Below are 16,732 nucleotides of genomic sequence, written 5' to 3'. Positions count from 1 at the left end.
CACTCTGCTCATTTATGCGGCTGTAGAGTCATTTGTCCGTCTGAGGTAAATATGTAGAAGGAGGCTCTTGATGAGTTTATATTTCATAGCCTACATCCCCCCCCCCCCCCCCCCCCCCCCCACGGCCACACAAAAGCCAATTGTGGTGACTTATTCACTCTCTCATTCAGGGACTCTGTTGGACAGTGTGTGAGAACGCTTTGAAGAGAAGCTGGTACTCTTGTCTGCCTCACTGTTTCATTCTGTCTCCTCCTTTCACTCGCATACGACCAAAATAGTAAAACAATTTTCATGCTTGGGAACGATTCACGATTGTAATCGACACACGTGATTTGTTGGCACAGGATATTTTGAAGAACTTATTGTGCGAGACAGTTGAGTGAGAACAATAAAAGAGCTGCACCTCCTGCAGGGCTGTCAAATTAAAAATATACAGGTTATCCTCCTCTCATGGATATTAACAATATATTTTTCATATTATATTACAAAAAATCAGATTAATCATATTCATTTGATATATTGCCCAGTATTCATGTCTATAAAGGCTGCAAAAAAAAGTCGTTTAACCGTTGATTAATTGTTGATTTAGTTGATTAATTTTGACTAAGAATTGATTAATTTTTTAATCGACTAATCATTGCAGCTCTAATGTATGTGCATAAAAAGGAAGCAAATCGGTGCGTTTCACCCGAGACCTTTTATGCAAATATGACCAACACGAGCAGGACAAGAAAGTGTTTCAAGATTTTGGAAAATGCATGGAAAGTGCATGGTGCATTTTATTGTTGATATTATTATTGTTATGCCTTTATTGAAATTTTTTTCAGCCCTATCTCCAAGGTCTAAAATTTGACTCTCCTCTCTGCAAATTTTCAGTGTATTTTATGCAAACTGCGTTTTTTTTTTTTTTTACATTGTATGTCCTCAGTTGAACCAGTATCCAGTGTTTGTCAGCGAGTTAGTGGGGGAAAAAAAGTGCCAGCTGTATGACTAAAACATTTAAACTTCACTGTTTTCAATTATCAAATCCTAAATAATCACAGATGCTTGTCCATGTTACTATGACTTGGACCAGCGTCTGGCCAGAACAAGGCAGTGTAATTTGAACTAAATTGGAAAGAGAAGCCTATTTCTACAGTGGGAACGGTGGGGAAATGAGGGTGAGAGAGCAAGGAGAAGAGAAGGAAAGACGTGTCTCCAGGGATGCATTTTAATTCACTCAATTGCCCTATATTCCCCTGCAGTTTTTGTTTTGATGATAGTGACGCTTTGCATATCTTCACCCTCCAAGCATAGAGGATGTGCACAGGAGGGGGACCACTGTGTGTGTGTTTTCTACCTTCCAGCATCAGGGTATTGTATTCTACTACACTGGATGGGCACGGGGAGGTTGGGATTGTGACGACATTAATTAGAGACACAGAGAGGGGAGGAGGGAGAGATTGCATGCCACTGTTGTAGCAGGTAGAAATAGGAATATCATGGTTTAGCTGACTGTAGTGGCCACGTGCTTGTTTTGCTGTTACTTGTTTGTCTCTGATGTCTTTAAAAGGGGCGAAATCTTGACTTTTCTGTAGCCTTTTCCTTCACAAACATCATTCCTCCATAAAAAGGCAACATAAAAGTTATATTTAAAAGTATATAATTAATCAAAGTAATAATGCTGTATTGTTAAAAGTAGACTTTATGTAGTTCAAGAGCTGCATTTTGGAACAGATGTGTGTGGGTGTTTTTTTTTGTTGTTTTTTTTTTTTTTTTTTTTACAATGCCTGTTAACTGTGTGGCTTGTGCTTAAATGGGTGAGAGTAGCTCAAGAGGGGAGTATAAATACAAATCAAGTGATAATCTGTGTCTTTAACCTCTTCCAACTTCTGACAATGTCAACATTTCTAACACATTTGTGTAAAATGAATAATATAACTAGTGAAGTCTTGTTTTGTAGTTTAATACCCACAATAAAAAAACACATACTGTTTGTAGTTTGCAATACAAATTCCAACGTACAATGAATTTCTTGAGGAATCCATCTACCCCTGCGTCAGGAGCACCGGCCTCGTCCTTCCTCCACTGTTTCTCATTCGACGTGTACATGAACACAGAAGCTTGTGTAATGATTTTGTATCGGTGCTTTTGCTAGTTGAGTAAAATTTAACCAAAGTAACCACTGGATCTGGCATCCATAATCATAGCTCAACAACATGCATCACTCTAATGGAAGAAAAAGTGTAATCAAAATCCTAACAGAGTGCTCTGAACAGACTAAAGCTACGTCCACACTGCAACGTTTCTGTTTTAAAACGCCTCTCTTTTGCTACTTTGCCTCCCGTCCACACTATTCCGGCATTTTCGAGCACCGAAAGCTGAGACTTTTGGAAACGCTGCTGGCCTCGTTTTAGTTTGAAAGCTCCGGGGGAAGCGTTGCCATCTTGACGGGCGAAATTGGATACATTTGGAAACTATGGTGTAGACACCAATGGTCGTTCTCTGATTGGGTCTTATCAGCCTCGACTACCAGTGATGAATATAAGGATAAGGAATTACAAGCATTACTGACCTTGTTGTTTTGGCTAGCAAAATACTGCATTTTAACACTGCAGCTGTCTTCGCTGTTCTTCTTTAGTAGTATTTTTTTGCAGTAATCAACTACAGAGTAAACAATGTGCTTCCTGTTCACACCGGCTCGCGCATGCCCAGTGTATGTGATTGCACAGGTATGTATGCGTTTTCAGGTGGTAGTGGTAGTGTGGAGGTAGCGTAACTCTTGAACGAATCATGACACCAGAGCTGGAGTTCTTCACCGGATCATCAGTGATGCTTCCCCTGCCGCACCTCTCCTCACACTGTGGCCAGTCACCTGAATACAAGGCGCGGGTGAAGGAAAATCCTCACCGCTCCTGTAGAAAATGTCCCTTTGCCTGAGCCCACGCAAAGATAAATGTTATAACTTCAGCTGTCATACAGATTCTGCATCCAAAACTGCCAGTTTAGCTCAGTGTTCACTTGTCTGTTTAGGCTGCAATAAGAGCAAGGCAACAAAAGCCCCCCGCCCCCACTGTCTGTCTTTTACTGGAACCGAGAAACAGTTAAGTTGGATTAAATTGGCTGAGATGTGCGTGACTGGGTGTGTGCGCGCGTGCAGTGTTGTGTCGTGCTGAGACGAGCAGTTGAACAAAGATTTATTTTTGTTAGTTTTATAGCCACAGTGAAACTCCAGGCCTGTCCTGGCACCCTGCCCACCCACCTTTATTCCAGATGTTACCATGGTGAAACTTAGGGGTGGTATCCCGGCAACCAGACAGCGGTTTGAGAGCTGGAGACAAATGTTGTATGAGAGTGATGGATAGATTACTAGAGAGAGAGAGGGAGAGAGAGAATTGAATAGTCTGGGCTCTTTCTGTGTTGTTCTTCTCCCTCCAGAGGCCAAGGTCTGGTGTTGATTTAAGCCCTGTCTTAATGTGATTATCACCCCAACGTTAAGGGCTCTGCTCATTCCCTCTGCTACATTGATTTCCATTTAAAACTGTAATTTGCGAGGAACAAACATTGGTATTAGCGATTCTCACTCTCCATTGCTCTCTTGTTCTCTTTCTTACAGCATAGACTGCTTAGTGTTTCAGGAGTTCACAGAGGGAGAATTCTTTTGGCAGGAGTCCAGGGACAAGGCCGGTTCCTGGGAGCAGAGAGGAGGAAACTGGGATTTTGCCAAAGGCTGTTAACTGTTGGGCCTATATGATAGACCAGGGCAACACACTGTCCCACATTGTCTCACAGTGACACAGCTATGGAGATGCTGACCTGTATACGATCACTGAAGGTTCGTCTTCAGGCTCATGATCTGCGATGAGAACCCCATATGGCGAGCTGTGGTTTGGCGTGCATCCAAAACCATGTTAACTCTTTTGAGGCGGATATGGAGGCAAAGGAGAAGATTAACCTTCGGAGCGCAGACAGAGAGGCAGATGAGGGACAGAGTCCACCCATGGAGGCTGGGAGACGGTGGGAAATGAGACATGAAGATGAACTTCAGCTTATAACCACAGGGAAACTTCGGCTCTTGTTGATATCACACATGTATTTGGGAATTTGAGCAGTATAATTTAATCGTATGAATTAAGACAATAGCAACAATCGCATGGCCCTGGTTAGGTGTGAAGCAGAGCTTCAGTCATTCTCCTCTTTGCTTTCTCCTTTGTGGATCAATAACTCTCTATACCTGCATTTATATGCAGTGATGCTGTAGAGGAGAGAGGAGGGAGAGAGTAAAGATGAGCAGGTGAGGAGTATATGAACAGCATGTTGACGACAAGAAGACGGAGACAAAACAGAAATAAACATGAGAGAGAGAAGAAGAATGTGAGCAGATATACAGACATATTTTGGAAACGGGATAGAAAGTGAGAGGAAACAGAAATAATAGCGGTGATGGGTTGTCTTTGTGTTAAAGAAAAAAAACAGATGAATTGGCTAATTAGTTGAGGCCAAATCATGGAGGGGTTTCTTATTGGCTAGACAGATCGATTCACTTTTCTCTCATTTGCATAATAATCCTCATCATCCAAATAAATACTCACACTGGGAGAGAAACTCAGAGTTCAGAGAGAAAGAGATGGAGCACTTGAATGAATAGTTGACAATTATGCAAAGCAAATAATAAAGGGACGAGTGAGCGGGGGGGGGGGGGGGGGGGGGGGGGGTGAGTGTGTAGCGGTGTGAGTGTGTAGCGGTGTGAGTGTCATTTCGTTGGCGCAGACCAACTGTAACAAACACATGCAGCACAGATGACATGAAACTTGCTGCCGTTACCTTGAGACAACAATGAACTACAGTGAGTGTGCGTCATTACTGCGGCGACATCCCACCCACTTTCTTGCTTCAAGTCTTTTCAGACTGCACCTCAGTGTGTGCACTTACGGAGGAGGATTCAAGGGCAGAGCTAAGTGATATTCTATGAGGGAGTGTGAATATGGAGGGGGGAGCACAAAGGGAGTGAGAGAGAGAGAGAGAGTGGAAGAGGAGGGTGAAGAGAAGGAGACAGCGGCGGTAGATGCTGCGAAGATAGCGGCATTGTTGGGGACCTTTTTTGTTGTGTGGTGTTTTTGTTCCCCTCATCATTCCCACACCTCCTCCAAGTACAAAAGAATAAGAGAGTTGACATTCAGCACTGGTGTGGGGAAGCCAGGCAGATGACAAAACGCAATGCACGCCACCACTGCTGTCACCTGTGCATGTGTGTGCGTTATGATGCCTGTGTGTGTGTGTATGTGTGTGTGTGAGAGTTTGCACGCTTGCATACCAGACAACCCGTCCAGACATTTTCTACTCAAGGGCAAAGTCACTGAGGACCTTAAGGTTTTCTCACCTGCCCAGTCCCATGTTTTTTCTCTTGTCTCCTGCATTCACTGACAGAATTTATACAAGATCCTGTACACATTCATAAGTCAAAAAACAGTTGTTGTTTTTTTTTCTTCCCCATCCTGAATGGACTGTATCGATTCACATCTTGTCCTTCAACTTGTAGTTAAGCAGAGATGCGACCGGTCCTGCGGCACGGTTGGCGTCGGGGTGTTGTTGGCGTGTTGGCTCCGCTGCTGGAGGCCCCATTGAAATGCCAGCTGAGTGTCTGAAGGAGAGACAACCTTACTGATCAATCAGGAATCTCCTCATTCATTATTCACAGTGAGCCCATCCAATCGCTCGGAGCCCAGGGCCACCACACGCTGTCATCAATGCCGCCATTGATTATCAGGCCTCATCAGCGTTTGTTTGGCTTGTCAAATCAATGCCTTTTTAACGACATGCCGTCCCTGCAGGAGACCACAGATGAATATTTCATATCCACTCTGATCCAATCATAATTCAAAGTCTATCACACAGCTAACTCTCTCCTGTTGTTGCTAGAAATACTTTTGTGTTTACTATTATTGTTCAATAGTTTTTTCAATAGATGTTCAAATCAAAGGAGAGAAATAGGTAAAAGTGAACTGCAAACTACAGACGGGTGACAAACTAAAGGAAAAACCTGAATAAATCAGTGGAGAAATGTAGGAAACGTAGATGACTCCACACGAGGTGCTGTGGCCTTCGCAGTCACCAGATCTCAATCCGGTTGAACACCTATGGGAGATTTTGGACCGATGTGTTAGACAGCGCTCTTCACCACCATCATCAAAACCAACGACCAAATGAGAGAATAACTTCGGGAAGAATGGCGTTCATCTCTCCAGTAGAGTTCAGAGACTTGGGAGCATTGACGCTGTTCTGGTGGCACGTGATGGCCCACCAACTTGCTTAGACACTTTTATTTTGGTTCTTCATTTAATTTGTCACCTGTCTATAGGTTTTATCAAAGGTTTTTCAATACCACCCGTGACTGTGAATTAGGAAGAAGTGTCAAGAATACACCACTACTATGTTTTTGTTTGTTTTGTCAGGTGGTCACGTATTGCTGGTTTATTTAACATTAACACACTTGTTGTAAATTGTTTAATGGCAAAGAGGTGCATATTCGCTAACTTTACAGTATGAAATGTCACTCATCATGTAGCCTACTCAGCTGTCATTATATGCTGCCTCCGCTGCAACAACAGTGCAAGAATTTACTAGATTTAGATGCAGCTTTTGATCTGTTTTCAATCAGCTTTATGAATTTAGACCAAGTGTGGATTTATGGTAAGAATAGACAGGATGATAACCTCTACAAATTATGCAAGGACCTGTGATTAATATAAAAGCTGGCAAAAGTTTTAGGGGATTTCTTTAATGAGTAAAAGATGTGTAGTCTACTTTAGGCTTGGCCTGACGGCACTGATGGGAAATGAGAGGCTAAATGAAACTGCAAGCGTGTTTAGCATTATTGCTAACAGCAAATTTGACTCCATGTCTTTGAATCCCATGAGTCCTCATAGTTTTATGCTTTACTAGTTTCAGGGTTGAATATTTCTGCTTATTCCTTTTGACTTCCACTTCACCCCGGATCCACCTGTTTGTGTAGTGGTTATGACAGGTCAGTGTAGAAAAACGAATGCTGACAGGCATAACTTTGCTGGGAAGTAGAGAAAAAGAGCTCCCCTCCCTGTACAGTGTGTGTGTTTGTGTGTTTGTGCGTGTGCGTGTGTGTGTGTGTGTGTGTGTGTGTGTGTGTGTTTGTGTGAGCATAAATCCCCATGACAGGAAGTCAGCAGGAAATGGAGGGACTTCCACAGCACTGTTTACTTTTACATTTCAGCGAAAAATATCTGGCTTCATTCTAAACAGATAGATGGCATATGAACAAAGGAGGATTCTCATATGCCCTGCAAAAGGAAATAAGGAATGTAAATATTCTGTACCACACTAATATTTTTGTTTGCTATTCACAGACATGATGATATATGCAAACATCACAGTTTTTAGGATGTTTGGTCACTGGCCGTGTACATGTATGAGTCAAAAGTTCTGTAGAATTATTACAACCGAAAACAAGATCCGGTGTCCCCTAATATATCAGCCCTCTTGCGCTTTGAATAGGAATCAACTGCAACAGTGTATATACACTCCCGAATAGCTTTTTGTCAGCTACCGGGATTAATTTGGACCAACAACGTGAACAGAGGAGGTGCTTGCTGAACAAAGAGGTGTTGATGCTAATAAACCACAAACACAAACACGCAAGTGTCCCGCAAATCCCTCAGACCCATGTCAGTGACTCGCGACCAGTTGCTGTAATCGTGAAAGCTGGAACACAGTCCAAACACAATTCATCACTTCTGTATCCTTAACTGCTCCCTCTGTCGTTCACCCTCTGTGTTTTTTTCTTTTTTCTCTCCTTTCATCTCTTTATCTCTAAGTCTCCTTCTCTCTCTCTGTTTGTTTGACAGGAGCTGAGAGGATTAGTTAGATAGGGGAGCTCTGAGGACTCTGTTTACTGTAAAGCACATTCGTGACACATCTTCCCCTTTTCTGATGTGTATGTGTGTGTGTGTGTGTGTGTGTGTGTGTGTGTGAGAGAAACAAGAGAGACAAACCCCTCTTCTCCTTTTTTTTTTTTTTTTTCCTAAAGGTGTCTCACACTGCTGTATGTTGCCTTGTTACATCTCCTTGCCTACTCCCTCATCCCTGCGTTGCTTTCTCACACTCCCTCATCCCTCCTTACCCCCATGGAGATCTTCCCTTGTTTCTCAAAGGCATTTCAGTGTTGGCTCCAGGCACATCTTTTGTTCTTTCACTCCGTATCCCTCCTGTTAACACCCTAACCGCAGTGACTATGCCCTTAGCCAGGAAACACAGGCTGGCCTGAAGCTCTGTTTGGGGCAATAGCACCGAGTGCAGACAGACACGCTAATACACAGACACATTAGGATGTAGACACACACACGCATGCTTTCTGTCTGACTTTCTGTCTGTATCTCTGTCTCTATCGCTCACACACACACACACACACACACACACACACACACACACACACACACACACATACACACACACACTTGGAGGTGCTCTCTACCTGGGGCTATGAATCAATGAAAGCAAGCTCTGAAGTGTTTGACCTCTGTGTCTGGCTGTTGTGCGTCAGCAGGTATTTTCACTCATAATATCGCCACCAGGGAAGACACACACACCCACACACTAACATACACAGATGAGCTTGACCTAGCACTTAAGGAAATAACTAAAAGAGAAATGGTGAATTCATTTTTTTCCCCTACAATCAAAACAAACAAACTACTTCACCTGATTCCAGATTACCTCAGATTCTGCTTCCTCTGAAATATTTGTGCTTCAGTTTGAGCCAGTTTGTTATTATTTTCTTATATTTGTAAAATCATAATAAATTAAAATGTGTGTTTATGTGAGTGCGATTATTCTAAATCTAGCCCCTTTATTGACATTTTAAAAATGGATTGGCTTAATGTAACAGTTGCTGTTTATAGACTCTGATGAATGAACGAATGAATGAGTGAATGAAACCTTTATTGCCCATCAGGGAATTTGACAGCACATAGTCTAACATAAAACACGAGCATGTGAAAGCATCTTAAAAAGCATCATTTGGAATGAAGTAAATTAGCTGTCTTGCCGATAGTTAGGTGAGAAGATTAATACAACTCTCATGCATGCCCACATGCTAAATGTGAAGCTTCAGCCAGCAGACTGAAGCAGGAGGAAACAGCTAGCCTGTGGCTCTGTCTGAAAGTTACAAAGTCCTCCTACTGGGACCTCAGTTTAACTACTAATGCATTTATTTATTTTGTTTATTCAATCTGCAAAAAAAAAAACAAAAACGAAATGACTTCCTTATGCTAAGCTAAACTAACTGCCTGCTGGTTTTAGCTTTATGTTTAACATACAGACATAAGAAAGAAATGTGAAAGAGAAAGTGAATAACCACATTTCCAGAGAGGTCAAACTATTTCTTTAAATAACTTTTGAACATTTTTATGATAAGAAAGTCAGCATTACCAATAAAATATGTGAAAAACTAAGTTTTCATCATGTTTGAATTATGTCAAAACCTTGGTGTAAATCTGTTGTGAATTTTGTCTCATGCATGCTTTCTGGCCTTGTGATAGTGTTTGTATATGAACATGCACATGTGTATATAGTGAGCGTGTGTGTTTTTGTGTTTGCCTTTTTGAGTGTGTGTGCGCGGAAAAGAGAGACTGGCTGAGAGGGAGAGTGTGTTTAGTTCTCCACGAGTGGGTTAGATCTGATAAGGCTGACAGCCACAGGTTGATATTCCTGAGAGCAGCCAGCTTCTCCCCTTCACACCGCTGACACACAGACCTACAGAAAGGAAATAAGATTTATGTCTCTCTTTGGAGAATATTTTGAAATGTAACTATATATGTGGATATGTATATATATATATATATATGTATGTATGTATGTGTGTATATATATATATATATATATGGGGGTGAAATATTTTTGATACGTTTTCCACAGGCATGCACAAACAAGTGTTGAACCAGTGCAGGTGTATTGCGGGAACCTGTTCATGCATTAGTGGTGTTCTCTTGTAATACTCATGGCCATTACAGAATTAAGCAGACCTGGGAATCAGCCAGCGTACACTTTGCCATGCAAATGCTCCAATGGGAAAAGTCTGTGTGTGTGTGTGTGTGTGTGTGTGTGTGTCTGTGTGGCAGTTACTCACATATACACCACACCTCAAAGGCAACGTGTTCTTTCTGAGGCCTACTTCAAACACAGCCCCAGGCGGTCTGTGCGTGCTCTGGTCATGTCTGCCTATCCGCTTGTATTTTTCACTCTGCTTCTGATTTGTCTCCCACAGGACCCGAGGAGAATGACAGTACCCACCAAACAGCGCATCTACATCTTAATGTGCATAGATTTTTATCCATCTTATTTCCCACATGGGTCAGGAATATAAACACACAATGGTGATCCAACATGAAGTACAACAGGCCATCACATTTACATCATCGCCTCGCACAGTTCAAAAACAACTTGGTGAGACAAAAGCCCGCATAGTCACACAGAAACACAGACTTACATGCAAAGCATCCTCGCATGCTTTCTTTTGCCTATGATGTGGGCCCTTGAGGAGGGCAAAGCAGTGGCATAATGACATTGAAGAGAGGCACAGAGCCTCATCTATTGAGAATGAAAGAAGAGAGAAGGAGAGAGGAGAGAAAAGGCTGCACCCTTATTCAATTAGCAGCACTGGCCCAGAGTAATTACTTCTACTCTCCCTAATTCGCATGTAAATTTGCGACGAGCACTGCACTATTTTAATACAATTTAGCGCCACTTTGACTGGATGCCAGTGTTGTGCACATGGAAGAGGAGCTTTGTGTGTGTGTGTGTGTGTGTGTGTGTGTGTGTGTGTGTGTGTGTGTGTGTGTGTGTTTGTGTGTGTGTGTAACCGTGCGTTTGTGTCAGGGACATAACTGACTAAGAAAGATGAGTCCTTTGTGTGATTCCGTTGAAGAGAAAGGCAGCGAGAGTCGGAGAGTAAACAGAGAGAGAGGAGGAGCACGTTAGAAAGAGAGAAGGTCTATAGTGTTGACACGATGATCAGATAAGATCCGCAGTGGGACCTGACTGACTCTGTCTGTCCTGTGGGAACAGCAGCTCTGACTCTTTCCTACAAATCTGCTGTCACCTCTCTCTTGCCTGCCACACACACACACACACACACACACACACACATGCCCAGAGGAAACAGTCAAATTACAATCCAACATCTCCACAAAATAAAGAGGAGCTTGTTGGAAAGGGAAATGTGCGGGATTATAATTGAAAAGCTACGCCTTCATTTTGGGCTCAGAGGCTAAATGATACTGACAGGTTGGAAACTATCAGTGGCTTCTTGTGCAGTGCAGGTGATGTAATAAAAAGTAAATCCCAATCTCTGCCACTATCTCTGCCCTGCATCGATTTTCTCCAGCCAATAGATTGTCTGCTTAGATAATTGTCTAATTAGCCCGTTAATTGGTCCGTATAATTAGCCATTTTAGGATATTGTCCGGGATGAATAATATCGGTCTGTGTCAAACACTCCTTGATAGTCATTCCCACATTGCACATCTCTCTGCCCACCACAGACACACAAATCGATGCCCAGCCTTTTTGTTTCTCTGCCGGCCCACAGGTGGACGGACAGACAGACTTTAGGATGGTTGTGGAAATAGGCCATGAGATGGGCGGAAAAGTGTGTACGTATGCATGTGTAAAGCACAAACTGGTATGAATGTATGCACAAGAGGAGAAACAACTACTCATCAATACGATCACTCTGGATGGAAAAGCGAGTGCAGAACTGAGATTGTGACTATTGATATGTCCCTGAAGTTATGCCATTTAGTTTTTCCAGGAGCTTGCGTGATCCAGTACAATAACGTAAAGTGATATTTATTAAAATATGCATGGATGTGCATGGCATTGGAAAGCAACAAAAACAAATCAGTTGAAAGAGATTTTGCGTAAAGCTGTTATAATCCCCCCCCCCCAGGTTGAAACCCCCCCCTTCTTTAATGTAACTTTTAATATGACATTGTCACTTGACTCCTGTGATCTCCAAACATGCTCAGTATCATTAGTGCAGCTTTAGTCGAATGTAGTTAATTTGCAGACTCCTCACAGTAAACAATGAAATCTTACCATCAGACCTGACCAAGCCTCAGGCGGGGGATTTCCCAGTGTGCCTCATTCCCAATTCAGTAGAGAGCAGAAAATGAGAGGCAGATAAGGCAGGAGGACCGTCTAAAAGCTCTGCCCGTCACTTGAAAGGAAGGAAGAAGCGTGGCGTGTTTGAAACCCAAGCAGTGATACAGGAAGAGCGGCCAAATGATGTTTGGTGCTAAGCCGGGATGTTGTTTATTGATTTGTGTACGGTCTCTGTGAACTTTATTTGAGGTGAAAACAGGCCATGCATGGCCATCTCAATTGTGTGTATGGGTAAGCACAGGGCTGAATCTTTAGGGGTGGGGACTGTGGCGCTGTGTGTGTGTGTGTCTGATCGCATTAGCAGGTGTGTCTGAGCTGTTGAGATGATGTAGTTTGTGGCAAGCGCCCTTTGACTACTTTCATGACCTCTGACTACTCTCACCCCATTTTCTCTGCGTCTTCCTCTCTCTGTTTCTCTCTCACACACAGAATATAAGAGGTTCTTTTTACCTGCCCTATATGTGCAGGTTTTACTGTACACAGAGCAGCTGTGCATAGCTCTGGTGTACATAGATGTGTATGGGAGCTGGGCAGATGTCACCTGTTTTTCTCTGTGTGGAAATCCCCAGCTCCCCAGGCCCTGCTGGGCAACGCAATGACTCACTCATAATTTCAAGCGTGCGTTTGTCTGTGTGTGGTGTGCGTGTCTGTGAGTGTGTGCGCGCTGGTGAAAGGAGTGTGAGTATGGTTGTGTTTTTATCTGTATATATTGTGTGGCTGTGCTTCTTCAGGTGTGTGTGTGTTCTGATTTTTAGGACGCTTTGTTTTATGCAATTAGGACACACAAACACACAGCAACTTTTAAACAAGTCTCATTTTTCAGAAATGCTTTGTTAGCCGTGGAAACGAGCTGACCGCGTGAAGTAAATGATCACAGTCCCGTAATGGGGCTTTTGTCTGTTTGAGTATATCTATGTGTCTGTGTGTGTGCTGATGCTGTGCAGGTCTGTCCTAGTCTGTACGTGTCCGATGGGGATCACTGACATTTACAGTTGTTCCCCTTTGACCTTATTAGTGTTGTGCTGCACTCACCACACCTAAAAGACTTTTTCTCCTGTTTGTCTCCAGCACAGTGCGTCTGTTCCCCCTCTGAAGGATCTACATTTGCTTTGAGTTACCATATTATTCAAAGCAATTTCAGCTCTGGCACAAAACAACATTTTCTTGCTTTCGTAACATTCACATTAACATCTTGTCCCTCGTCATCCTCTTGAGGATCGTTCTGCTTTCTGTCCCACTTTGGCGTGTGTCTGTGTTCTGCACTTTTCCCAACACAAACTCCTGTTCTTTTTCTCTCCCTCTCACATTCCTTTTCTATTATAAGCAGCACTTTGCCTGGCCGTAAGTGGGAGGTCTATCCCTGCGCAGGTTTTAGCCATTTTCACTCATTCAGTTCAATTGCCTCAATTCAGACGGCTAATGACGAATGGAATCAAATTAAATATTTACAATAGGCAGAACGCCCCAGCAAGTACTCTGTACACGCACAAAGAAAAAAGGTGACTGTCGTTCAACAGCCAAGGACACGCTCTCTTCTTTTCCTCTCAGTATCTCTTTCACTATGGTTTTGACATAGTGGCAGTGACATGCGGGTATGCACACATGAGAAAGCGCGCGCACACACACAGACACACTTTTTTTTTTTAAGGCTATGGTATAACTACAAATACGCACACACGCTCAGCTATCCAGGTACAGACACAGTCAAATATGCTTAGTCCATCGACACACACACACACACACACACACACACACACACACACACACACACACACACACACTAGATAATATACACAAGTTGCTGGCACTCTGATATGTGCTGCTGGATTGATCCAACTCTTTTATCTGCTAAATAACTTACCATCGATTGAGCGGGGGAAGGAGGCGGTGGAGGAGTAGGAAGAGGAGGAGGGAGACATGGATGTGCAGAGAGAATTAAAGCTTACCAATATCCAGGAGCTGTCCGCACTGCCTGAACAAGTCACCATGTCACCCACAGCAGAGAGGAGAGCATGATAAAAACAGATGCAAGTCAAAAAGACTTTCTATAGACCTGCGAGGAAAAGGGTTTAGTTTAGTTTGCACCAGTATTCCTATAAGTTAATATAGTGTAGATTTCATTCTTTCACGTGCCTCCTGAAGCCCTCCGGCACCTTGCTGTTATGAGCCAGGGCTCTAACAGGTATTATCTATTTCTTATCATTTGAGGGAGCCTGAGGAAAAGTGTTATAGTGGCCCTCTCCTCAGCCTCGGGGGAGCCCACTCTACACCCATAGAGGGTTCAGAGGCTAATTGGATATATCACTGCGAAAAACATTTAAAATCCCAAATCAATACTTGCCTCTTTAATGCTTTTCCTGAAGAAGTGCTCCTCTCTATTGCTGCTGACCCCCCCCCCCCTCCCCACTCAGACCCTGTCTCCTGTACAATCCCTCACTGACTATAGGGGCCAAGGGATACGTGTAGGGGTCAATGAGCTAAGGGCTACCGGGGGCCAAAACAGAGTGAGCCCCATGGGGGTCTTAGAAGTGAAAGGTAGCCGGTGATGTACATGTGAGAGCTTATGGGAAACATCACTAGAAATAACATCTAGCTCAACATTTGTACCAGACGAGTACAGTGCATACAACAGCAGATAAAGGGAAGAACAGCGGCAACAGGCAGAATGTGTTGTAATTAGCTACATGTCAAGTTCTGTGTATGCTAGCTGAAATTCAAGAGCAGCTCTGACTCTGCATGTAAGTGTTGACATGTTTGTGTATGTTGGTGGTAGTTATTTGTGGGTGGGGTTGGGGTGTACTAGTTGGAATAATAAGGCTGTGTGTGTGTGTGTGTATGTGAAGCAGATAGCAGGAGTGTGTAAAAATGAACAGATGTCCATAGCTATACATCTTCTGCATGTGCACATCTGCTCGCATGTGAGTCATGAGTGTGGTTTAGGGTCAGAGGTCAGCAACAGCTTTAAGACCTCACTTCCTTCAACACACACCTACACCTACACACACACACACACACACACACACACACACACACACAAATAAATTCCCTTAGTGTCTCCACCCATGCAAAAGTGTCTTTCCTCTTTTTTTTCCCCCGGATGAAAGAGCACCTCACATTTAGTATTTCACTTGTCTAGATAGATAAATACTTTATTTTTCCCCTAGGGGAAATTCATGGGGTTGCAACTAATGATTATTTTCATTATCAGTTAATATTGTTTAGTCTATAAAGTGTCAGAAAATGGTTTAAAACATCCATCCTAGTGTGTGGGGTTATAATTATTAGGGTCATAATTTATCTGACGAAAACAGAAAGATATGAAGACACTTTCTTTCCATAGAAAACCAGCCAATATTCACAATTTAATATCTGGATGAATAAATTGTGATTTTTTTATTTAAAAAAATGATGACTAATGGACTAATCACTTCAGCTCTTCTATGCATGCTTGTTCATTTTGCTGAATGAACTCAGTATTCTTATATAATAGTCTTTATGCCTAGAAACTTCTTTTCCAGCTTTTGTCTCATGCCCCCTTTCCTCTGACGTATCGCTCGCCCTGTTCTCTCAACCACTCAATCCGCTATTTCTTTTCAGAGTTGAAACGTCTATGCTCAGCTACATTTTTAAGTTTGGGGCCCTAATCGAGTTACAACAAGGTCTGTTGGGTCTGCTTTAGACCCTGCAAACTCTCCTTTGTTACTGCCCTACTGCTGCCTAGACTGCAGGCTAAAGGGACTGGTGGCAAGCTCTAACTGAATGTTCCAGTAGCGATCAGCAGGAGATTTGGAAAGTGGAGTCATAGATAAAAATCGCTATTTGCATGTCCTGTTTGTATTCACTGCCAGTGATCAGATCTATGATTGAATGCATTGCACTGGAGCATGGTAAGGAGAACCCCTGTTGTGCCCTGCCCCTGTTTTAAATGTGGTTGTGTGAGTTTGTTCTTTATGTGTGCGCACAGATTTGGATTCGTATGAGCTTCAGGGATCAGTCTTTAACTGCCAGGATTTCATACTGCCAGCATTATTGCCTTTTGACATAGTTTCATTTCCAGAAAAACAGGAAGCAGAGATGGTTGTCTTGCACTTCTGTCCCAGCGGCTGCAGTTAACGTGACCCTGGATGTGCATTGATGTACTTGTGTGCAGTGTGTGAGTGTTTATGCGTCTATGTATGTGGTTGGTGTGCGTGTGAAGCGACATACATGATACAGTCGGAGAGTATAAGCGTCTTTAGTTACCGGTGTGTTTCTTTGAAAAGACAGTGCTAGTGATATTTCAGTGACAGTTGATCCCATTCTGTTTCTGCTCTGTGATCTCTTTCTGCCTTTGTACAACTGTCGCTGGGGGTCGTGAATCAAAGTGGTCCAGTCACTCGTGGTCAAGACGTGGAAGTGGGTCATCATGAGCAGTCCCCACTCTGCAAAAACGTGTTACATCTGACACTCTGTTTTCATTGGAGTTTGTCCACGCTCTGCTTTCAGCTTCACCCCCTCATCGCTTCTCCCATTCCCTTTCCCTCCCCCGCCAACTTCCCTCCTCCACTTTCCCCCCCCCTCC

The sequence above is a fragment of the Seriola lalandi genome, unplaced genomic scaffold (assembly GCF_002814215.2).
Source record: "Seriola lalandi dorsalis isolate HSWRI2012SDOR001 ecotype SW California unplaced genomic scaffold, Sedor1 jcf7180002054767, whole genome shotgun sequence".
In the NCBI taxonomy this organism is placed as follows: Eukaryota; Metazoa; Chordata; class Actinopteri; order Carangiformes; family Carangidae; genus Seriola; species Seriola lalandi.
The sequence above is the reverse complement of the archived record's forward strand: the minus strand, read 5'-3'. Positions refer to the sequence as shown.